Source organism: Aethalodelphis obliquidens, unplaced genomic scaffold, assembly GCF_003676395.1.
Source record: "Aethalodelphis obliquidens isolate GAN/ISIS:26980383/991018 unplaced genomic scaffold, ASM367639v1 scaffold26, whole genome shotgun sequence".
Lineage (NCBI taxonomy): Eukaryota > Metazoa > Chordata > Mammalia > Artiodactyla > Delphinidae > Aethalodelphis > Aethalodelphis obliquidens.
The window spans coordinates 7467721-7493121 of NW_020837970.1; the positions used below are offsets into that span (position 1 = coordinate 7467721).

Genomic DNA, 25401 nt, shown 5'->3' on the forward strand with positions numbered 1-25401 from the left:
GTGTGTGTGTGTGTGTGTGTGTGTGTGTGTGTGTGTGTGTGTGTGTGAGAGAGAGAGAGAGAGAGAGAGAGAGAGAGAGAGAGAGAGAGAAAGAGAGAGACAGAGAGAGAGAAAGAGAGAGACAGAGAGAGAGAAAGAGAGAGACAGTGAGAGTGAGAGACAGAGAGAGAGATATTGAGAGAGAGAAAACATAACACAGCCCCAAAAGTTAAGCTTAGGCTATAAAACCTGACCCATCTGATCACAAATAAATGAACCAGGAATAAGCACTGGACTCAAGTTGGTTCCAACCAGATTTGGTTCTTCCTCTTATAGATATAGTAGATAAGCTTGGTTCAGAACAACCCTCCCATTGAAAACATCTAGAAAAGATGAATAATAAAGAAAAAAATCTGTTTGAGGGCAGAAGAACACTAAAAGGCATCAAGACTTGGGGAAATAGGATCCCAGAGAGAAAGAAGGCTCACAGAGTTGAACCACACACTTATGCCTTTTAGGCATCTGCTGATCCTAAAGCAATGGCTGAGGAGCTTAGAAAACAAGCAGAATGTTCAGGAGCTTCACAGGATTGTAGGAAGCAGAACTGGAATTTAGGACCCACCAGAGAACAGTAGCTATGCTAAGTATCTCAGGGTTTCAGTTGGGAATCTTCAAGAGTGTATACCCTACTTTAAGAGTGAACTGGGATCAGCTCCTAGGAATGGCCTCTGCCAGTGTCTATGTCTCCAGGGTGAGCTGCAGCAGTGCCCCCCTCCCCTAGGAGACTCTCCAAGACCAGCAGCCGTGTGGCTGACAGGGTCCTGGTACTCCGGCCTGCTGTCAGGCCTGAGCCTCTGAGGTGGGAGAGCCGAGTTCAGGACATTGGTCCACCAGAGACCTCCCGGCCCCACATAATATCTATCAGCGAGAGCTCTCCCATGTGGGACGCCGCCAGGAAGGAGCTGGATTCTTGGTCCAGAAGGAGGCAAAGTTACATTGTTGCATATTGCTTGCACTACCCAGGAGTGCCGCGTAAGGCGCCACGCGTGCATCCCGTGGATTGTAGGCGTAGCAATGAAGTGTCACATGTACTGACACACACCAATCCAGGGCTGTTATGTGGACCTACTGGCCAGTATAAAGCCTGCCATATTCTGCTGCGTAGGGTCTTCCTTCCATCTTTTTTCAACCAAGCTGTGCTCCAATAAAGTGTGATACGAGAAGAATCTTGCGTGTGGCGGCTCGTTATTCTGCTGGTCGGAAGCGGCTCACCGCACTCCCAGAGATCTCTGTCTCAACGCTAAGACCCAGCTCCACCCAATGGCTAGCAAGCTACAGTGCTGGACACCCTATGCCAAACAACTAGCAAGACAAGAATACAACCCCACCCATTTGCAGAGAGGCTGCCTAAAATCATACTAAGTTCACAGACACCCCAAAACACACAACCAGATGCAGCCCCTGCCCACCAGAAAGACAAGATCCAGCCCCACCCACCAGAACACAAGCACCGCTCCCCTTCACCAAGAAGCCTACACAAGCCACTGAACCAGCCTCACCCACTAGGGGCAGACACCAAAAACAACGTGAACTACGAACCTGCAGCCTGTGAAAAGGAGACCCCAAACACAGTAAGTTAAGCAAAATGAGAGGACAGAGAAACACACAGGAGATGAAAGAGCAAGGTAAAAACCACCAGACCAAACAAATGAAGAGGAAATAGGCAGTCTACCTGAAAAAGAATTCAGAGTAATGATAGTAAAGACGATCCAAAATCTTGGAAATAGAATGAAGAAAATACAAGAAACATGTAACAAGGACCTGGAAGAATTAAACAGCAAACAAACAATGATGAACAACACAATAAATGAAATTAAAAATTCTCTAGAAGGAATCAATAGCAGAATAACTGAGGCAGAAGAAAGGATAAGTGACCTGGAAGATAAAATAGTGGAAATAACTACTGCAGAGAAGAATAAAGAATAAAGAATGAAAAAACTGAGAGTCTCAGAGACCTCTGGGACAACATTAAACACATGAACATTTGAAATACAGGGGTCCCAGAAGAAGGAGAGAAAAATAAAGGGACTGAGAAAATATTTGAAGAGACTACAGTTGAAAACTTCCTTAATATGGGAAAGGAAATAGTCAATCAAGTCCAGGAAGCACAGAGAGTCCCATACAGGATAAGTCCAAGGAGAAACATGCCAAGACACATATTAATCAAACTATTAAAAATTAAACACAAAGAAAAAATATTAAAAGCAGCAAGGGAAAAGCAACAAATAACATACAAGGGAATACCCATAAGTTTAACAGCTGATCTTTCAGCAGAAACTCTGCAAGCCAGAAGGGTGTGGCAGGACATACTTAAAGTGATGAAACGGAAAAGCCTACAACCAAGATTACTCTACCAGCAAGGATCTCATTCAGATATGATGGAGAAATTAAAACCTTTACAGACAAGAAAAAGCTAAGAGAATTCAGCACCACCAAACCAGCTTTACAACAAATGCTAAAGGAACTTCTCTAGGTAGGAAACACAAGAGAAGGAAAAGACCTACAATAACAAACCCAAAACAATTAAGAAAATAGTAATAGGAACATACGTATCGATAATTACCTTAAATGTAAATGGACTAAATGCTCCAACCAGAAGACACAGGCTCGCTGAATGGATACAAAAACAAGATCCGGGGCTTCCCTGGAGGCGCACTGGTTGAGAGTCCGCCTGCCGATGCAGGGGACACGGGTTCGTGCCCCGGGCCGGGAAGATCCCACATGCCGCAGAGCGGCTGGGCCCGTGAGCCATGGCCGCTGAGCCTGCGAGTCCGGAGCCTGTGCGCCGCAATGGGAGAGGTGAAAACAGTGAGAGGCCCGCGTACCACAAAACAAAAACAAAAACAAAAACAAGACCCGTATATATGCTGCCTACAAGAGACCCACTTCAGACCTAGGGACACACATAGAGTGAAAGTGAGGGGATGGAAAAAGATATTCCATGCAAATGGAAATCAAAAGAAAGCTGGAGTAGCAATTCTCATATCAGACAAAACAGACCTTAAAATAAAGACTACTACAAGAGACAAAAAAGGACACTACATAATGATCAAGGGATCAATCCAAGAAGAAGATATAACACTTGTAAATATTTATGCTCCCAACATAGGAGCACTTCAATACATAAGGCAAATGCTACCACCCATAAAATGGGAAATCGACAGTAACACATTCATAGTAGGGGACTTTAACACCCTACTTTCACCAATGGACAGATCATCCAAAATGAAAATAAATAAGGAAACACAAGCTTTAAATGACACATTAAACAAGACGGACTTAATTGATATTAATAGGACATTCCATCCCAAAACAACAGAATACACATTTTTCTCAAGTGCTCATGGAACATTTTCCAGGATAGAGCATATCTTGGGTCACAAATCAAGCCTTGGTAAACTTAAGAAAATTGAAATTGTATCAAGTACCTTTTCTGACCACAACGCTATGAGACTAGATATCAATTACAGGAAAAAAAACTATAAAAAGCACAAACATATGGACGCCAAACAATATGCTACTAAATAACCAAGAGATAACTGAAGAAATCAAAGAGGAACTCAAAAAATACCGAGAAACAAATGACAATGAAAACACGATGACCCAAAACCTATGGGATGCAGCAAAAGCAGTTCTGAGAGGTAAGTTTAGAGCTATATGATCCTACCTCAAGAAACAAGAAACATCTCAAATATACAACCTAACCTTATACCTAAAGCAATTAGAAAAGAAGAACAAAAAAAACCTAAAGTTAGCAGAAGGAAACAAATCATAAAGATCAGATCAGAAATAAATGAAAAAGAAATGAAGGAAACAATAGCAAAGATCAATAAAACTAAAAGCTTGTTCTTTGAGAAGAGAAACAAAATTTATAAACCACTAGCCAGACTCATCAAGAAAAAAAGGGACAAGACTTAAATCAACAGAATTAGAAACGAAAAAGGAGAAGTAACAACTGACACTGCAGAAATACAAAGGATCATGAGTGATTACTACAAGCAACTATATGCTAATAAAATGGACAACCTGGAAGAAATGGACAAATTCTTAGAAAAGCACAACCTTCTGAGACTAAATCAGGAAGAAATAGAAAATATAAACAGAGCAATCACAAGCACTGAAATTGAAACTGTGATTAAAAATCTTCCAACAAATAAAAGCTCAGGACCAGATGGCTTCACAGGAGATTTCTATCAAACATTTAGAGAAGAGCTAACACCTAACCTTCTCAAATTCTTCCAAAATATATCAGAGGGAGGAACACTCCCAAACTCATTCTACGAGGCCACCATCACCCTGATACCAAAACCACACAAAGATGTCCCCAGAAAAGAAAACTACATACCAATATCACAGATGAGCATAGATGCAAAAATCCTCAACAAAATACTAGCAAACAGAATCCAACAGCACATTAAAAGGATCATACACCATGATCAAGTGGGGTTTATCCCAGGAATGCAGGGATTCTTCAATATATGCAGACCAATCAATGTGATACACCATACTAACAAACTGAAGGATAAAAACCATATAATAATCTCAATAGATACAGAAAAAGCTTTTGACAAAATTCAACACCAATTTATGATAAAAACCCTCCAGAAAGTAGGCATAGAGAGAACTTACCTCAACATAATAAAGGCCATATATGAAAAAACCACACCCAACATCATTCTCAATGGTGAAAAACTGAAAGCATTTCCTCTAAAATCAGGAACAAGACAAGGATGCCCACTCTCACCACTTTTATTCAACATAGTTTCCAAAGTTTTAGCCACAGAAATCAGAGAAGAAAACGAAATAAAAGGGATCCAAATAGGAAAAGAAGAAGTAAAGCTGTCACTGTTTGCAGATGACATGATACTGTACACAGAGAATCCTAAAGATGCTACCAGAAAACTATTAGAGCTAATCAACTAACATGGTAAAGCAGCAGAATACAACATTAATGCACAGAAATCTCTTGCATTCCTATACACTAATGATGAAAAATCTGAAAGAGAAATTAAGGAAACACTCACATTTACCACTGCAACAAAAAGAATAAAATACCTAGGAATACACCTACCTAAGGAGACAAAAGACCTGTGTGCAGAAAACTGTAAGACACTGATGAAGGAAATTAAAGACAATACAAACAGATAGAGAGATATACCATGTTCTTGGATTGGAAGAATCAACACTGTGAAAATGACTATAGTACCCAAAGCAATCTATAGATTCAGTGCAATCCCTATCAAACTACCAGTGGCATTTTTCAGAGAACTAGAACAAAAAATTTCACAATTTGTATGGAAATACAAAAGACCCTGAATAGCCAAAGCAATATTGAGAAAAAAAAAACGGAGCTGGAGGAATCAGGCTCCCTGACTTCAGACTATACTACAAAGCTACAGTAATCAAGACAGTATGGTACTGGCACAAAAACAGAAATATAGATCAATGGGACAGGATAGAAAGCCCAGAGATAAACCCACGCACATATGGTCACCTTATCCTTGATAAAGGAGGCAAGAATAAATAATGGAGAAAAGACAGCCTCTCAATAAGTGGTGCTGGGAAAACTGGAACGCTACATGTAAAAGAATGAAATTAGAACACTCCCTAACACCATACACAAAAATAAACTCAAAATGGATTAAAGACCTAAATGTAAGGCCAGACACTATCAAACTCTTAGAGGAAAACATAGGCAGAACACTCTATGACATAAATCACAGCAAGATCCTTTGTGACCCACCTCCTGGAGAAATGGAAATAAAAGCAAAAATAAACAAATGGGACCTAATGAAACTTCAAAGCTTTTGCACAGCAAAGGAAAGCATAAACAAGATGAAAAGACAACCCTCAGAATGGGAGAAAGTATTTGCAAATGAATCAATGGACAAAGGATTAATCTCCAAACTTTACAAGCAGCTCATGCAGCTCAATATCAAAAAAACAAACAACCCATTCCAAAAATGGGCAGAAGACCTAAATAGACATTTCTCCAAAGAAGATGTACAGATTGCCAACAAACACATGAAAGAATGCTCAACATCATTCATCAATAGAGAAATGCAAATCAAAACTACAATGAGATATCATCTCACACCAGTCAGAATGGCCATCATCAAAAAATCTACAAACAATAAATGTTGGAGAGGGTGTGCAGAAAAGGGAACCCTCTTGCACTGTTGGTGGGAATGTAAATTGATACAGCCACTATGGAGAACAGTATGGAGGTTCCTTAGAAAACTAAAAATAGAACTACCATACGACCCAGCCATCCCACTACTGGGCATATAGTCTGAGAAAACCATAATTCAAAAAGAGTCATGGGGGCTTCCCTGGTGGCGCAGTGGCTGAGAGTCCGCCTGCCGATGCAGGGGACACAGGTTCGTGCCCCGGTCCGGGAAGATCCCACATACCATGGAGCGGCTGGGCCCGTGATCCATGGCCGCTGAGCCTGCGCTCCGCAATGGGAGAGGCCACAGCAGTGGGAGGCCCGTGTACTGCAAAAAAAAAAAAGAGTTATGTACCACAATGTTCACTGAAGCTCTATTTACAATAGCCAGGACATGGAAGCAACCTAAGTGTCCATCGACAGATGAATGGATAAAGAAGATGTGGCACATATATACAATGGAATATTACTCAGCCATAAAAAGAAACAAAATTGAGTTATTTGTAGTGAGGTGGATGAATCTAGAGTCTGTCATACAGAGTGAAGTAAGTCAAAAAGAGAAGAACAAATACCATATGCTAACACATATATATGTAATCTTAAAAAAAAAAAAAAATGGTTCTGAAGGACCTAGGAGCAGGACAGGAATAAAGACGCAGACGTAAAGAATGGACTTGAGGGCTTCCCTGGTGGCGCAGTGGTTGAGAGTCCGCCTGCCGATGCAGGGGACACGGGTTCCTGCCCCGGTCCGGTAGGATTCCACATGCCGCGGAGTGGCTGGGTCTGTGTGCCATGGCTGCTGAGCCTGCTCGTCCGGAGCCTGTGCTCTGCAACAGGAGGGGCCACAACAGTGAGAGGCCCGCGTACCACAAAAAGAAAAAAGAATGGACTTGAGGACACAGGGAGAGGGAAGGGTAAGCTGGGACGAAGTGAGAGAGTGGTGTGGACTTATATATACTACCAAATGTAAAACCGATAGCTAGTGGGAAGCAGCCGCATAGCACAGGGAGATCAGCTCGATGTTTTGTGACCACCTAGAAGGGTGGGATAGGGAGGGTGGGAGGGAGACGCAAGAGGAGGGGATATAGGGATATATGTATACATAAAGCTGATTTACTTTGTTATACAGCAGAAACTAACACAACATTGTAAAGCAATTATACTTAAATGAAGATCTTTAAAAAAAAAAAAAAAAAAGAGTGAACTGGAGCTAGATAGGCCCTCACAATGACTAAGTTCACCTCTCCATCAACGTAACCCCTGACTGGGTCAAGGTGATCTGTCCCTGCGGTAGACAGTCTCTGAGACGGCCCCCAGGGATACCTACCTCCTGGACTTGATTACCTGGCTGGACTTGGTGAGTGCACTCTAACAAACAGAACTGGCAAAATGTGATGGGTTATTACTTCTGAGATTAGGTTACAGAGAGACTCTCCTTTTGTCTTCCCCTGCCTCTCTGCTTCTCTCACTTGCTCAGGATAGCCAGATATCATGTTGTGAGCTGACCTACAGAGGAGGTCTGCATGGCAAGGAATTAATATCTCCAGCATATAGTCAGTGAAACCTGAGGTCAGCCAACAGTCATAGGAGTTAGCTTATTAGAAGCATGTCCTCCCCAAGGGGACCCTTCAGATGAGACCATAGCCCCTGCTACTACCTGAATTTCAAATGTGTGAGAGACTTATAGACAGAGGCACCCAACTAAGCCACACCTCGATTCCTGATACACAGAAACACTAAAAGAATAAATGTTTCTGTCTAAAGCCACTGAGTGCCGGGGTAATTTGTTACTTTGCAATAGACAATTAACATAGCCTATATCTTAATGCCTTACAGAGCAAAAAGCAATCATCTCTCAAAGACTATAAAGTTATCCAGTTTCAAATTAGCTCTAAATTTTTTATAAATATTTTCTGACATTTAATAAATAAAAACATAACCACATATGCATAAAGATAAAAATAACCTCACGAATTAACAGGAAAAAAATTAGTTTCAGACTCACTAGACATTCAGATACTGGTATTATCAGAGAAGGACTTTAAAAGGACTGACATGTTTAAAAATGTAGATGGTATGACAGAGAATTTCAGCAGAGAACTGAAAAGTATTGTTTAAAAGAATCAAATAGAAATGACAAAACCAAAAATAACTAAAATTAAAAATACAATGAATTGGTTTAACAGCAGATTAGACATAGTGAAAGGGGAGAACTGGGAACTGGAAAATTGTTCCCCAAAAGGAAAAAAAAAGAGAGAGAGAACAAAAAAAGCCAGACTAAAGAACACAGTAAAAATTAAAGGTGGATGACAGACAAATGGATAAAGAAGATGTGGTATATATATACAATAGAATACTACTCAGCCATAAAAAAAGAATGAAATGCCATTTGTAGCAACATGGACCTAAAGGATGGACCTAAAGATTATCATACTAAGTGAAGTAAGTCAGAAAGAGAAAGACAAATATGATATCACTTATATGTGGAATCTAAAATATGATACAAATGAAAACAGACTCACAGACGGGTAAGAGAGTTATGGATAAATTAGGAGTTTAAGATTAGCGGATACAAACTACCATATATAAAGTAGATAAACAAGATCCTACTACTGTATAGCACAGGGAACTATATTCACTATTCTATAACAAACCGTAATGGAAAAGAACATGAAAAATATATACATATATATGTGCATATATATATATAACTGAATCCTCTATTGTACACCAGATACTAACACAACATTGTAAGTCAACTATGCTTCAATAAAAAATAATAAAATTTAAATTTTTTTTAAAATTAAAGATGGAAAATACAAAAAAATCACGTGCAAGAATTTTATAGGTAAAATTATAATCCTATTAAAAGACGAAAAAGAAGATACATAAAAAAGAAGCTCTAGTGGTAAAAAACTGGAAACACCTAAATGCCATCAAGACAAAAATGAAAAAAGGTGGTATCTTCAGTAAATGGAATACTGCATAGAAGTTAAACTAAATAAACTAGATAAGGATAAATCTGAAAACCTTAATGTTTAGTGATGGAAAAGTTACCAAAAGATAGTACAGTATCGTAACATTGATCTAGAACTTGTTATTATACCTAACTATCCTATCAGAAGCAGAATTACTCCAGTGCTAATGAAACTTACGTTTTAGGGCCCTTTACTTTTCTGGACCTCTTTTAAAGCCCTGGGAGGGGCTCTGGCAATGTGTTCACATGGTCATATGTTTTGTAAAAACTGTAAGTAAATATTTGAACCATGCTTGGTTAAGACAACTGTCTCTTCCTATGCCAACTTTACCATGTCTCCCTTCCCTTCATATCAGGTAGCACAGAAGTAACCATGGGCATTTGGGGGATCTGATTTAGGAGAAATTAAGTTGGGGGACACATTTAGGTTAGGTTTTGTGAGGCGTGTTCATCAGCTTCACTACATCCAACGTAGGAAGTGCTCCCAGAGATACTCCTGTTGCTCATGTGGACTCTCAGGTGTGGCATCATGACCCAAAGGTACATTGCCCAAGGTCAGATCAAGATGTAAACACTCCCTACAGCACCAGGTCCTGGAAGTATGCTGAGAGTTGCGGGGGAAGAGAAAAAAACAAGTTTAGACTGTATGGAAGCAGAAACTGGTCATTGGAAAATTCTTCCAGTCAGATACGTAAAATTCTAAATGGGACATTTGCTTTTCATTGATGCCTAATCAAAACAAAGTTCTCTGCTGTCAGGAATAAACTTACAGGCTATACAATTATAAACACACTGTTTTGTTTTCTTTGGGAGAAAAATCTTACAAAAGAGAACTTATACTGATTCTAATGTTTCTAAGGCAAAAACACATAGCAGTAGCACCAAAAATGACTATTTTTGTCTGTAAAGTTTCAGGCTGTATAAATTTCAACTATCAAGAATTTAAAAAAAATTGATTAACCATGCTAAAGGAAAAATTGTCTTTGTATTCCGATTACCATTTAGGTAATAGAATTTCTCTAAAAGTTCAGGAAAAAATATCTACTTAGAAAAAGCTAATTTACAAAATTAGATAATATATTAGATCATTTCATATGAAATAAAAAGTATGCAGCCAACAAAATTACAGAAAAAATATAACAGAGGTATGTCAAATAGTTAATCAACAAAAATATTATTTTTCTAGATTTTGTGATATTCATGAGTTTTTGAAACTTGTAATTTGTTATCATTTCTTTTCTCATTACAATTTTTTTTTGGCTGCACTGCGAAGCTTGCAGGATCTTAGTTCCCCGACCAGGGACTGAACGAGGGTCCCTGGCAGTGAGAGCGCCAAGTTCTAACCACTGGACCAGGGAATTCCTAAATATTTATTTTTTAAAGCTACTAAAATTTTATAAATTTCTGGTGTGGAAAATTGAGGTCTGCCCTGACCACTGTATATTATTGATTTGTGATTTATGTATAATAAAAGCTGAAAACACATGTGGGAAGAATATGAAGCAACTGTGGGATCTTGTTTACCATAAGAATAGGAAGCGGGGGCTGGGTGATGGGCATGGTGCTTCCTCTGTGTTCACAGCATTTTAAATACTCACTAAATGGAAGTGCTAAACTCTAATGTAAGCATCAAGCTAAATCTGAAATATGGTTCCACTGATGAAATTATCTTTTAAGAAATCAGGTGGGATAAGATTTGCCTCATTCTGTAATATGGGATGTCTTATCTCTATTCTTATTAAATAGATGCAGTCAAATTAAGTGAGATCATAGGTAAGAGGGCTCTGCACATTATAAAATACTGTCAAATGTTATACAGGTTGCATAATGACAATGTATACACAAGTATTAATAATGTCAATAATATCATCCCACATTTATTGAGTACTCACCTTATGTCAGGTACTCTTCTATGTGTCTGACATGCATTCATCTCATTTAATATTCCCAATAAGTCTATGAGGGAAGTACTATTATTATTCCCATTTTACTTATCAGATCAAATATGTAACTTTTTGATGGAACTATGGAATATTAACTATATCTATCTAATACCTATAAAATATTTAAATAAATGAGTTAGTTGTCTCACTCATTTCACTCAAAACCCATCAGTCCAAGTATATGATGTTACGTTAAGGGTGGCAGGCAGGAATGCTGCAAACAATTACTGAGTGAATTTTCATTTTCTCAGTAATTATTGTATCATCTGTACTCAATACATGTCACGATACATCTCAGCTTAAATTCTAGGTAATAATATGAAGTAATGTATATAGGTTTTTTGGCTTCTCACTTAAATTTTTAATCCAAATTCCACACTATTTCTTCTAAAATCAAAACTCAGCAAATTCAGAATGTTCTATCAAATTCAGAAGCTCCATTTTGGTGTTTATCTGTGGACTCTCTTGCTTACCTAAGGCATTATGAAATGCCACAACTTATATCAGAATATTGCAGCATTATGGACCCCATAGTTCCATTAAGTATCATGCATCCAACAACTATATTTGTATGAAGTAGGAATTATGTGCCACAAACTGGGGTGGCACATAAAAGAGAAAAATATTCCCTGTCCTCACAGAGCTCACACAACCAGCCAATAAAATAATAAGTAGTCAAGAGAAACCCAGAGAACTCTAAAATAAAATGGGGTGGAGGGACACAGATATTTAAGTGGGAGCCTGAGAAGACAAAAACTGGAAAGAAAAAGAAAATCACCAGGCCAGATTCTTGGTAGACCTCACCCTGCCTCACTGCTAAACTGACCCAACCGTCCAACAGCTTTATTTTGACATCTCCTATCATGGTCACCAATGGAGGGGTGAAGGGGATCTTTGGTGAAGCCAGTGGGGAGAAAAGAGCTGGACGGAGAATTTCCTGCTGGAACGTGTTGGGAGCGTGTGGTATTTCAGCCACAGGCTCCTGATGATGGAACTTTCGTTGCTAAACATGAAGATCATTTCAGCACCCTACAATTATGTGCCTAATTAAAATTAAGAAATTAGAACACAGTTAAAAGGAATAATATTTTGCTCACAGCTAATTTCATTAAAGTATTAATGAATAGGACTCTTTTTATGGCCAGAGGGCAACCACTTTCTAGAGTACTTCCATGCTAGCTAATTTATTCATGCATGAAAAACAATCCAATGAGAAATGAGGGAGCTCAGAACTGCTGGTCCTAATTAAAATATTTAAAACACCATGTCTCTCTTCCTACATCTAGCCAAATACCTAAGCTTGAGCCAGCATGGTGCCAATTAACATGGAAAAAGCAAACACAAACACCCATGGTTTCTGATTAAAGAGCACATTATGGTACCATGCAATATACTGTTCAGCACATATATGTAAATGTTTAATTAACCCATGTCTGAATCTCAGCAACATTCAAAAATCGATACTTTAATCCCTAAACAAGTGGCAATCTGCGTAGAGGAGACACTGACTTATTTATCACAGTGTTTTATTCAAACCTAATTTGAGGCCCTCATGTGCTCAACATGCTCAAGTGTTTCTTAAGGGAAAGAGCAGGGAGGAGATTCTCTGCTTGGCAGACTACTCTTCCGATGGCAGCAAGATAGTCAGTCGCCAAAGACTTGTAAAAGGAACTAGGTTAGCCTCAGGTGACAGGAAATTTTTCATTAATAATGTAGGGGGAAGTCTGGACCTAAACCCATTTGTCAGCCTGGACAGCAATGACAATAACCCCCCCCCCCACACACACACACACACGCGTGCGCGCGCGCCCCTCTTCTCTTTGTTAACTAAAGACCAGCCTGTCAGAACAAACTCCAGAGACATCCCTGCCATGGGAGCATGCTGGAGAGAAATGCCTGAAACTGTGAAATTCAGGATTTGAAAACCTTACCAATAGTAATTGGAACTTTATCAAGATGTTAAAACCAATTATAAAAGGAAAATTAACATTTTCACAGCTGCAATGGTCTGTAAGCAGTTTCACTCTAGTTATCTCCATCTTAACAGTCCCTTGAGGCTGGCTGAGCAAAGGAAACCAAAGATGAGAGCAGTAAAGTGACTTGGGGAAGGTCATGTCCACACATGCTGGAGCCAGAACTTGAACCCATGTCCTTTAACTCTAAAATCATCCTACTACAGGCCACACTGATTTTACAGAGCTATTAAGTTTCTGTCTACATAAGAGATAATCTTAAGAAACCTAATTAACCACCCATTTAGCTATTAAAAATCATTTGTAGTTTGCTTTCAAGCACTTCTTCAAAGGTACTGAATGGGTGTGAGTATATATTACACCACCATTCCTCCTTCTAGGATTTCTCATTGTTTTTCCAACAACTAGAATCACAGAGTTGTAGACTAAGATCTGAGAGGTCATTTTGTCCACAGGGTTTTAAACGGTAAAGCAAGCAGAATCCTTTCTTCCAACATAATCTTTCATGAAACACCAGTATATTGACAGAAGTAAAAGCAGAGCCCTCTAACAGAGAAGGTGAGTCTCACTCCCCAAGATGGCAGCTGAGGCATCACCCCAGAACCCGCCTTCTGACAACCACTGTGCTCCTCAAAACCCTTGTCAAGCAGCTGGAGGAACTAGGGTCCAGAGAGGTGAGGACACAAGGTAAGTACGTATGCAACCTAACAGACCGGGAATACGCCTACAGTAACCTTGACTCCTTGCCAGTGCTCTTTTCCAGGACCACGGTCCCTAACGGAATCAACAGAGACTACAGTGCATGGAAAGTCACGAGAGACAGAAAGAGGCAAGAGGGTTCATGCAAAATTACCAACAACAATACAGGAATGTGTGCCCATGAGGCAGGTTGGCCTGGTGCAAAATGCAAGAGGTGAAATCGGAGGCAAGAGGCTTAAAAGAGAGACGTGTCTCTAACCCATGACTGCAGGCTTTTCATTTCACTTCCCTGGGCCCCGGATTCCTCATCTGAAAATGGGGTTAATATCTCACAGCACTGTTTTAAGAACCAAACAAGAATTAATGAACATGCCATTACAAAAGTACTTCATCACACTGCATTGCAATTGCTCTCATATTTCCGCCACTAGACTGCGTTTATTCCAAGATAATGTCTGTGTTTTACTATCTCTTTATCCTCAGTGCCTATCCAGAAAAGGTGTTCAATTAGCATTGATGTTGTTGAATCCTTAATGGTAGTAATCATGGCTAACATATTTAAACATTTACTATAGCTAAGCATTGACACCAAGTATCTGATGTTATTTATTTATTTATTCCACATCACAATCCCATAAGACTAATATTATTATTGTCCTCATAGCATAACTGAAATCCTGAGACACAGATAAGTGACTTGCTTGCCCAGGGTTCCAGAACCACTAAGCTATGGAGAAAAGATGTACATTGCGATGGTCAAACATCAGAGTCCAAACTTTTATTCACTATGTTCTTCAAGTGCAGCCAAAATGGGGTAAAAGAGTTATCAGCTAGAGGATAAGGCCAATGTCATAGATGCGAAAGCATGTGAAACATACCACATATCCACTGAGAAACAGGAGATGCAAATTCAAAAAGAGTTTTGTTTCCTATGACTGTTCTAACAAGCAGAGGTTAGGGATGTTTAGAGGACATCTCTAATCTCTAAGGATGATGTCGTAGAGTCCAAGTTTCCATCAACGAACTCTCAGAAGGACCACTGATCTGATTTAACACATCTAAAAGAGAAAGACTCAGATATGCAATAGCCAAAGGAAGAGAGGACTCAGGAGTGGGGAGGAAGGAGGGAACACAAGAGCAAGGTTCACGATGTACCAAGAAGTATCGCTGTGATCGTCAGTCTCACCACACCTCATACCTCATACCTATGTACACGGAAAGCCGGGCTCAACAGTGAAGTTGATGTGTCTGGTTAGAATGCAAACTAATGACAGTCAAGAGAAACATGGCACTGATCCTCTCTCATACTGAATCACTCTTTTAAAATATAAGCAGACTCGGCAAGTCTTTACAGAAACTCTTTCGTGATGTAGCCATACTTGATCATGAAGGAAAGTTGTGCACACCTGGGTTACATCCCAGATATTTTCAGGGGCTTCTTATTGGGCAATCATGATTCATATTATGGTTAGAAACTGAATAAGGGGCTGGATGGACCACTGGTCTAACCCTATGTAATATTCTTCATTAGATTTGGTATTTAATTGGTAATTAGCAACTACATCGATGTATACAAAGTCTCTCTTTGAAGGTAAAATGGATTCTATGTTCCTGGGTTCCTAGTTTGCAGCTGGCATTGACTAAGCCCTGGGTGATTACAGTGTTCCAATTATTAAGATGATTTCAAGGAAAGAGCTAGTGTCTCATCACTTTATTCCCTACAACTTAGCTACATCCCAGGAAATTTCTCAGTTACTTGGAATCTGAAGTATCTTAATTAAATGCTTTTTCTTATAGTCTACCAACATGTCAGTATTTCAAACATTTGACACTTCCTCCAAAACAGCCAGTATGAGACAACTGGATTTTTTCAAAAGGTCTGTTTGTTTTGAATTTTCTCTCCATAAGCAAGTTTGGTTTTTCAAATTTTCATGTTCAAAGAAAAAAAAAAAAAAAAGCAACAAAGCAGATCTCCAAGACAGAGCTTGCATTTTTATGCATCTTTAGCGAGGTAAACATTAGTCCTCCCCAGAACTGGAACAGCTATTCTGAAGAATGTAAACTTGCTGTTTTCTCAATATGCAGATAGGCTGTTGTCACAGATCCCCATAGTAATGAACAACTTCTGAATATTTAATAAGCCTGGCATTTCTGTCCCCAGGCAGAGCGCGCAGACGGTTGGTAGCCAGCTACTAACTGACCATTAAAATACAGAATCTCTCTTTAAAATGTGCTTCACAAATAGGTTCCAACACCTGCAGTGGGCAGTGAGTACCGTCCTCTGCGAGGTGGTGGCCTGTTCTCTTGCCTGAAGAGCGCTGGCAAGGAGCAAGCAAAGCTAGCCTGCTTGATACTCAAACAGCGGCTACAACACAGCCCTGCTTTGCAACAGAGTTTTTTAAAAGGAAGGGGAAGCCCATCAACAGCCCTTCTCTTTGCAGTGTTGTTACTATCAAGAACCACCGAGCAAGTGGAAATTAGGAAATCAGCCTTGGGGTTTATTTTAATGTAAAAAAAATGAAACTGTTCTGGAACTCTGTTGTTTTCATTTTTTTCGTGTTTGCTTGTCCACGGGAGTGTTTTCATGCCGTCTCTGGTGTGCTGTGTGAGTATGAATGTATCGCAACAATAATGCTCACTAATTGGACGGAGGAGCCGTTAATTCAGAACAATATTTGAGCATTTTAGCAGTGGCTTTTTCCCCCTTTAATCCAAGAAGTAAAAACTAATGTGAATATGATTATATGGAAATTCAAAAAAATCATTAATACAATTAGATCATTTTCTGAATAATGGAAAAGCTAACATAACGAGTTCTCCTTGCTCTTACTGAGCATTAGCAGAAGTTGTTGGGCTGTAACTGTAATTCCACGTAAACACAAATATTCCCGGGATCACACAAAGCATACAGTCTGGAAACTCTGGAGTGGTCCTACCACAAAAACTCTTGTGACCGTCACTTCGCATGACGTGATTGTCTCTTCTTCTCTTTCATCAACAGAAGTAGGAATTATTGTGTTTTTCAGGACCACTCTTTATGAGGAAACAAGGTAATTTTTTTCTTAATCATTTCAGGAGAATTGGTGCACATATAACGAAGAGGGGAAATGATGAAGATGTTGATGATGGGTGGCTGACTTCCCAGCAGAGATCGGCTCTCATCACCATTCTCCAATAGTGTGAGACCCCATCTCGTGTCTCTAAAATGACAACTCTATGACCCTGCGGGCCACTTTCCAGTTGTATGAATTCTGAAACTATTTAGGGTCATGTGCTGCCAACCTGCTCTGTGTTATGTCAGGAGACAAACCAAGGACAAGGGGGTAAAAATATAACGAAGCAGGTTCAGGGCCCTCATGAGAACTTCCGAGCAGAACTGTGCAGGCATGCAATGAATAGGGTAGCTTACAAGGTAGGGACCCTCAAAGAGAGGCTGAATGACGGTCTACCGTGGAGGCTACTAACAGTGTTTTCAGAAAAACATTAGTGTATTTTTTTCAAAATCTCAAAATATAATACAAGTGAAATAGCACTGCTGTGGTTGAAGCAGAGGACGTAGAACTCCATTCAGTTTTAACCCTCAAGGGTCTTCAGGCAGCCCCACAGTGCTCCAAGGATCACAGTTTAAAACCACTGCTGTAAAAAAAATTCCTAAATTACGTGGGAGATCATACTGAGCCAGTAGTTTTCAAATGTCCTATACTGGGAAATACTGGGGAATGATAATTAACATATAAAACTTGAACTCGTGTGCATACCCAGATTCAAATATTCCCCCCATAATGCTGTTGGCAAGTAAAGCACCACAAAATTCCCAGGCAAGTGTTGAAGCGTTTAAGCAGGTCTCAGGGAGCTAATGTTAACTTGGCCCACCTCACCCACTCAAGAAACCTCACAGAGGAGTGTTAGAAATATTACTGAATCTACTCTAAGTTGTCGAAATAATACATTTAAAAAACATTCACAACTTTGAGTACCTTATCAATAATGATCAATTCTTTGGGTCACACCTCACCAACGACCACAACACATCCAGGTGTGGTGACCCTGGGCTGAAGAGACACCCACAGCCAGACCAAAGACCCAGAGCTGATTCTACATGTTGGCTAACACTGAAAAAAGGTGAACACTTTTATGAAATGATGTGACCATTCTGAAGTCTCCAAATGCTCAGGATTTTACATATAAAAGCAAACAGTGGTCAATTTCTCTCTATTCAGCCAGAGGTTTGGGCATCATATAAAAATCAGCTTGATGAAATTTTACTGCTCCTTCAAAATTTTTGCAAAGTACTCAAAGCTTAGATCTATCTATGCGGTATAATAAAACAATGGTGTATTTTTTAAATGAAGAACTTTTTTGAGTATTCATGAGGTACCAGGCACAGTTCTGAGTTTTCCACATGCATTAATTCATGTAGGTTTCACAAGAACCCCACGAGATAACTAGTGTTATTACCCCCTTTTTAAATTTTTTTATTTTTATTTTTTTTGCAGTACGCGGGCCTCTCACTGTTGTGGCCTCTCCCGTTGCGGAGCACAGGCTCTGGACGTGCAGGTTCAGCGTCCATGGCTCACGGGCCCAGCCGCTCTGCGGCATGTGGGATCTTCCCAGACCAGGGCACGAACCCGTGTCCCCCGCATCGGCAGGCGGACTCTCAACCACTGCGCCACCAGGGAAGCCCTATTACCCCCTTTTTATAGATGGGGAAACTGAGGCTCAGAGGAAGGAGCTAAAGTAGCTTAGTGAGCCCTACACAATAGTTAAGTTGCAGAGCTGGGATTTGAACCCAAGCAAATCTGACCCCAGAGCTCACAAGCTTAACCTTCACACTATATTGTACAAGAAGCCTGAAAAATCCTTCTGTCCACAAGGAGACTGAAGCAGTAGTTCATGCACCAAAGACCTAATTCTCAAATTGTTACATGAGCTTCTCATCTCTGTCCATGAGCAGCAAAAAAGAAAAAGAAATAAAGAACGGAGGTGAGGAACTGGAGAAGGGTGTGACTAAGCTACTTTTCCTGCAAAAGGCAAAAAATGCCAAGAATTCAGACTAACTCACCCAAAGTTCAACAGAGGGTTTTTTTTTTCCTTGTGAAACGATAAAGATGAAATGCGCTGACTCGCCCGGAGGCTAAAGGACAATTAGAAACAGCCCTTGTCAGCTACCTGAGGAACCCAGGGGGCACTGGCTCCCTGCTGGACTCAGTCCAGGCCTGGGGAGCCTCTTGGAGGGCCAACCCTGAGCAGGACACAGGAGACCTGTGGCTCACCGCAGGGACTGCTGTCAGCCTCGTGACAACCACAGCAGTAACACAGCTGACAAATATCTAGAGAATTCACTAGAATTACAAAGCCTCCCAGCCATCACAGAGCTGGAGCCTCACAACCAACCTGTGAATACAGATTATCACCTGGTTTACAGATGAAGAAACTGAGAAGCTAAGTGCTGCACTCGAGCCTTGCAGAGGCGAGACTCACATCTTCTGATGCCTCCCTCGTAGCACATCCCTTGGTGGAGGTGTTACTCATTCACTAGACGGGCAGCAGAATCTCGGTGTAGGTGGGCAGCCTCTGACCTGGCCTCACACCCTAGCTCCACCATTTCCTGGTTGCTACATAACCCTTGGCAAGTTACTCGACCTCTCCAAGCCTGTTTTCTCAGCTGTAAAATGGGAATCATAAGAGTGCAAGCCTCATAGGGTTTTTGTGGTCATTAACTGAAATGAATGAGTAACTGTGTATCCAGAGTCAAGCAAAATGGCTAGTAATAGTAAGCATTCATCAAATGTTAGTTTTCATTATTAATTATTCACTCATTTAACAAACTTTGATCAGACAGTTATTCTGCTCCAGGCCTGTGTGCTTGGGCCTGACGATACGTAACAAACCAGGCGTGATGTGTGATAAACTCTGCCCGAAGGTTACTCACAGGCCTTGGGAGACCAACACAAGGAGAGGATTATAACGCAAGAGGGGAGTAAAATGATACCGGCAAGTTATGATATCATATAGGCATATGACATGGCATTTTATCAACAGCAGCCAACCAAGATGCTCTAAGAGAGTTTGTGAAGCAAAATCTTTAACTTCCCAGAACGATGCTACAAACTGAAACACAGCCTCAAATTAAACACCGACATCACAATATTTTATAAAAACAAACAATAAGCTCCTAGGATTTAGAGGTGAAGACTCTTAGTTCAAATCCCAACTCCATAACCTACCAACCTTGTGATTGGAAACTTCTCTGGACCACAATTTACTCACCTCTAAAACTGAGATAAAATACTGATACACCTCACATGCTTGTTAGGCAGATGGAACGATGTACGTGAAAGTGCTTTGTAAATTTTCAAATGTCATTATAATTATTACTAATTACAGGGGAAATGGGAGGATAAAGAAGTAGGGGGAAAGGAGGAGAGAAGGAGAGGGAGAAACACTCGAGCGTTTGCTGAGGTACCTGGGCAGCCACAACGAGCAGGATCCTGTGCATGTGTCAGGCGTGCACAAGGATGATGCTTCTCATTGAAAAGGCCAGACAGGGATTTACCCCAAATTTTAAATATACACAACTAGCTCCCTCCCATGGAGTCAGCTTTCTTCTTATTCTCAGGCCCTATGGACTCTTCTGAGATTCGGGCATCTTTACTTGGGGAAATCACACTGCCCGCCTGTGAGTGTCTGCAACTGAAGGCCACCACCTGCCTCCATCCTGGAGGCTTTTTGTCCCCTGAAGCTCACTCCCTAGTTGCAGAGAATGCCACTACCAGACACAGGGACATGGGTGGGCAGCCCATCCCAAGGCATCTGCAGAAATGTTTCTGTTTACCATACCCTTCTGGAGGCCCCACCAAGCAAGATTGATTTGGGTCCCAAGAGGGGGACTCTGAGGTTGCTAAGCGCACAAAGCCTGGGGAAAGACTCAGTATCACAAAAGAGCCTGGGGACTAAGAGAGTGATGAGCAGAGCAAGGGAGTACAGAGCAGATGGAGGGGTGGAAAGTGAAAGCCACACGTGCCAGGCTAGGGAGTTTAGACTTCGTTATGCAGAGGGTATAAAGGTATTTCAATCAACTCAGCAAAAATCAGTGGTAAAAGTTGTTCCAAAAATTTTGAGGCTATGAGTTGACAATTTTTTTTCTCAAAGAAGCAAAACATTCTCTTAAGCAATATACAGAAGTAGGAAACTGAGGCTAACAGCGGTAAAGAGTGCAGGCTTTAAAATCAAACAAAATTCCAGCTCTTTCGTTTACACACCATGTGGACTTGGGAAAGTTTTTCATGGCTCACAGCCTCAGTTTACTCACCTGCAAAATGGCTACTATTTACTCCAGAGGGTTTGATCAATCTAAAATGAACATATGTATGTAAAGCACTTAGCAAAGTTCCTGGCACACAGTGAGTGCTATGAACTGGAGTTACTATGTGGACGATTTAAAGCAACATGAAAACATGATGAAGTTTACCAACACATTGACTAGCATCAACTGACATGAACTTGCCTCCCCAATGCAGCTTCCTGATTATGATATTTTCTGTCTCCCCAGAATAGAATAAACTAAAGACTTCTAGAATTAAATTCCATCTGGTCTATCCATATATTTGATAATATATATAATAAACGTCCAAGTGAGGAGCAGAAATTCAGACTGAGCTGGTTCAAACATCCTGGTGTTGTGTAAACACCACTAAATATTTTTAAATCATTTTATGCGGGACTCATCGTTTTCTGTATAACACAGCAAATTAAAGTTCTCATTTCACACTGGAAAATGCACTCAGTCACAGGAGTTAAGACACTAATGAAATCACTATTTTTCAAGCCCGTAATACATACTTAGCCTGGTTCTAGACATGACATGGATAGACGAAAAGTACAAAATAGGGCTCCAATGTATAATTTATGATCTCACATTGGAGATGTGACTAGGCAAAGGGATTCCACTCGAGAGCCATAATCAACAGGGTATAATCAAGGGCCAGCAGCGAGGGTTCACCCCACAACCAGAGTGGTGAGTCGGCATGGAGCTAATATTTGGAAAGAACTGGATTTGCCAGTCATTATCAGAAATACCCACTTGGGGAGGGAATCCTTCTGAGAAGAGAAGAATCCATTTTCTGACACCCGCGGGCAGGTGACCATGGCTGAAGAGAACATTACCCACGTCCTCCGGGCTACTTATCTTTATTGGCACCATTCTGACAGGCAAATGAAAGGAAATATTTATTCCCATATAGAATCCCACTATTAAAACTTTCAGAAATCCCCTCCCTGCCACTATCACAATCACTAGACACACGCACACACGCAGCTGTGGGATTCTCCTACATTAATGGGACCCTTTACTGCTCTCCTGCACACTACCTGAGGCTCTTGTTACAACTTGGACCAACTTCTGGAGAACCTGCTCCTACACTCCTAAGCTGGAAGCATTTCCCCCTACCCCCTCCATCCAGCTATCGGAAAATCCATGAGATAACCTTCTCCCTCAGAACAAAAGGGCTTCCAGGATGTTTCACGGACTCTTCTCTGTGGGTTTGAAATTATACACAGCAGTGCCAAAGGTAAGGCATTTCTAGAGGTTTTTTTCCTTTTCTTTTTTTATTACCGTTCTGGCTGTTATTATTATTTTTTTTTGTTCCCATTCCCTCTCCCTCTGTGGTATCTATTTGTGGCCTACAGCAATCACTTTAGACTTTTTAGACACGTCCGGATAGAGATAGATGACACAAGTGATCTACTTATCTTCCTTTCCCATCACCAATAAAAGTGACAGCCCGCCTAATTAGGCCTAATAAAGCAGCCGCAGAAAGAGTGGCGCCGTTGCGATCTGAAGAGATATGGCACTGACCCGGAGATACAGGTGCTGCCTTAAGGCGCTGCTGCTATTACTTTATCTCCAATACATTACAGCTCGGCTCATGCCATATTCAAATGCAAGTAGCATGTTTTTCTCCTCGATTCTTAGATCAAGAACAAAAAAAAAGAACCCCATCTAATCAAAAAAGGCGCTGACAATTTTTCAGCCCCACATTAAAAGCAAAGAGTCATTCAGAACAGTGCACTCCATATTCTATTTTATAATATCACTTTAAGCTATTGCTTTGAATCTCAGACATTTCTTTGTTAAGAAGGAAAATCAAAAATTCATCAGAAGAAGTTCTTTCTTCCCCTTTCTCTCTTTTCTTTTCTTCTAGGGCTAGCATGGGGTTTGGAGCTGGAACCAACATTTGTAGAAGTTAGGAGTCCTTAAGCAATTATTGGCGGTGAGAGTCTGACACACAGGAGAGTTGTCAACAACTGACTTTAAACAAAGTGGAAGGAAGGAGAAATAAACGGTGCTCTCAGCAAAATTAATATACAGGCCTGCAAATTAATGATGTCGTGTATTTTTTTAAACAAGGGGAAAAAATCTGAACTTTGCATGAAACAGCATTTTAAGTACATCTTTGCAAAAATTATCAGATCGTCAAAGGGCATCAAAGCGAATTGAGTCTGCAACTATTCATAATATTTCCACATATGCTAAATGCAAAATTTATCTTACTTTATTCGCCTGTTCTGTCGCAATTATTTAGAGCTATTAGAAAGAGGAAAATGTCCTTGATCTGAAGTGCCAGTGCTTGTTCTACAGCATTTATTATAAGAAACATAACCCCTCTTACCCACATAAGCAAGCAGGCACGTGTGTGCATATGCACACGCATGCGCACACGCCTACACACAAATACACATTCTCCACTACTTACTACTGGCCAGATGCTACTTGCCCTGAGCATCCTATCTTACTTTAACTTATTCCTGCAAATAACCCATCCACGGTTTTGATTGCTACACGTATGCAAATAAATTCCCCCAATCTCTACTGCCAATTGTCAGTTCTAACCTTCTTCTTCTGTATCCAGAATGACACCCATGATCTTCCCATCCCTGCCCAATGTGAACCCTCTTCAAACATTCCTCCTCTCCAACGCTCCCCTGACACCAATGGTAGTTACAGCTCCCCTGCTGATAAGCTGTGATCCATCCCAACTCTTTTCTCTGCTGTGCTCGTGAAGTGAGGATGTTGTGTGTGATAGTCATGGCCATCATCTATGGAGGGTCTGTCAGGTGTTATGCACGATGACATATGTTACATATGGTAATTAATTTCCCTGACAATTCTGTGGGATAGGCATATTTTGTCCACATGTCCTAACCAGTAAGGGAACTCTCAGAAGTAACGTAATTTGTGCAAGGCTGCGCAGCCAATACGTTTCAGAACTGGAATTGGTGCCTGCTGACTATTATGACAGATCAGTTAAAATGGGAGGGAGCAGAGCGGCATTGGAATTAGTGGCCAAGTTGTCTCATTTCATCGTGTGCATCCTCACAATTATGCACCCCAATCACATCTCCTGAACCGTGGGATGGGTCTTTAGCTGAGTTTCTTACCTCTCGTGTCCATCCAGATATGTCCTAAGAGCAATCCCCATTTCTTCACACACAAAATTCCTGGCTCTGCCCCCTATCATCTGGGTAATGCTAGGAGACTTACTTACCTTCCCTGAGTCCGTTTCCTGTTCTGCAAAAAGGGGATGTATGACGTCCGCCTTGTAGGATCAGAGAGGCTGCGTGGGAAGGGCCTGGCACAGCTGTCATCATCCAGCAAGCTCAATTGAGAGCAATTGCTATTGTTACTGTCATTCCTTTCTGTCATTCATGCCTCACAACTCCTTACAAGATGTGATGCACAGCTTACGAGGCTTTCTAGGAGATAAAGGAGGATAAGATTGCGCTTAGAATTTCACAGACCTAACTGGATTGCTGAGTATGCCATTTGTTACCTTGTGATGTTGGACAAATCACTTACCTCTCTAACCCTCAGCTTTAACAATAGTGAAAAATGGGGGGACTTCCCTGGTGGCACAGTGGTTAAGAATCTGCCTGCCAGTGCAGGGGACACAGGTTCGAACCCTGGTCCGGGAAGATCCCACATGCCGCGGAGCAACTAAGCCTGTGAGCCACAACTACTGAGCCCGTGAGCCACAACTACTGAAGCCTGCATGCCTAGAGCCCATGCTCCACAACAAGAGAAGTCACTGCAATGAGAAGCCCACACACCACAACAAAGAGTAGCCCATGCTCACCGCAACTAGAGAAACCCCGCGCAGCAACGAAGACCTAATGCAGCCAAAAATAAATTTAAAAAAAAAAACAGTGAAAAATGGGTATGATAACACTGATTGAGCATGCAAGAGTTGGCAAAAGTTCTAAATGTGATAACAAAGAGTTCCTAGTACTATGAGGTCACTCCCAGAATCTCTGTTTTTTTAGATGAGAAAATTGAGGCTTAGGGAGATCCTGTAACTTCCCCAAATTACACAGCCAGATAGTAGCCAGGCTGGGATTTTAACCTAAGCAGCCTCACTGTGGAAACAGCACTCCAAGTGGTCTTGAATGATTATAGAACCCTTTTCCTCCCTCTATGAAAATGTCATTGACTAGCAGCCTCACTCCCACCCCACTCCCCTGCCCCACAGACTCAGGACACACACACACACACACACGCACAAACTGCTCAACTCAGTCACATCAGGAATCCCTTCAAGTACA

General features: G+C 40.9%; 1 long non-coding RNA gene across 1 annotated transcript in view; it reads right to left on the reverse strand.

Annotated features, from left to right (window-relative positions):
* LOC113629076 (uncharacterized) overlaps positions 1-25401 on the reverse strand; it is a 177639-nt gene that overhangs the window by 146553 nt on the left and 5685 nt on the right. Inside the window, exon 2 of the long non-coding RNA XR_003436373.1 lies at positions 24348-24555. This is a non-coding gene — a long non-coding RNA (uncharacterized LOC113629076). The remainder of the gene's footprint in view (positions 1-24347; positions 24556-25401) is intronic.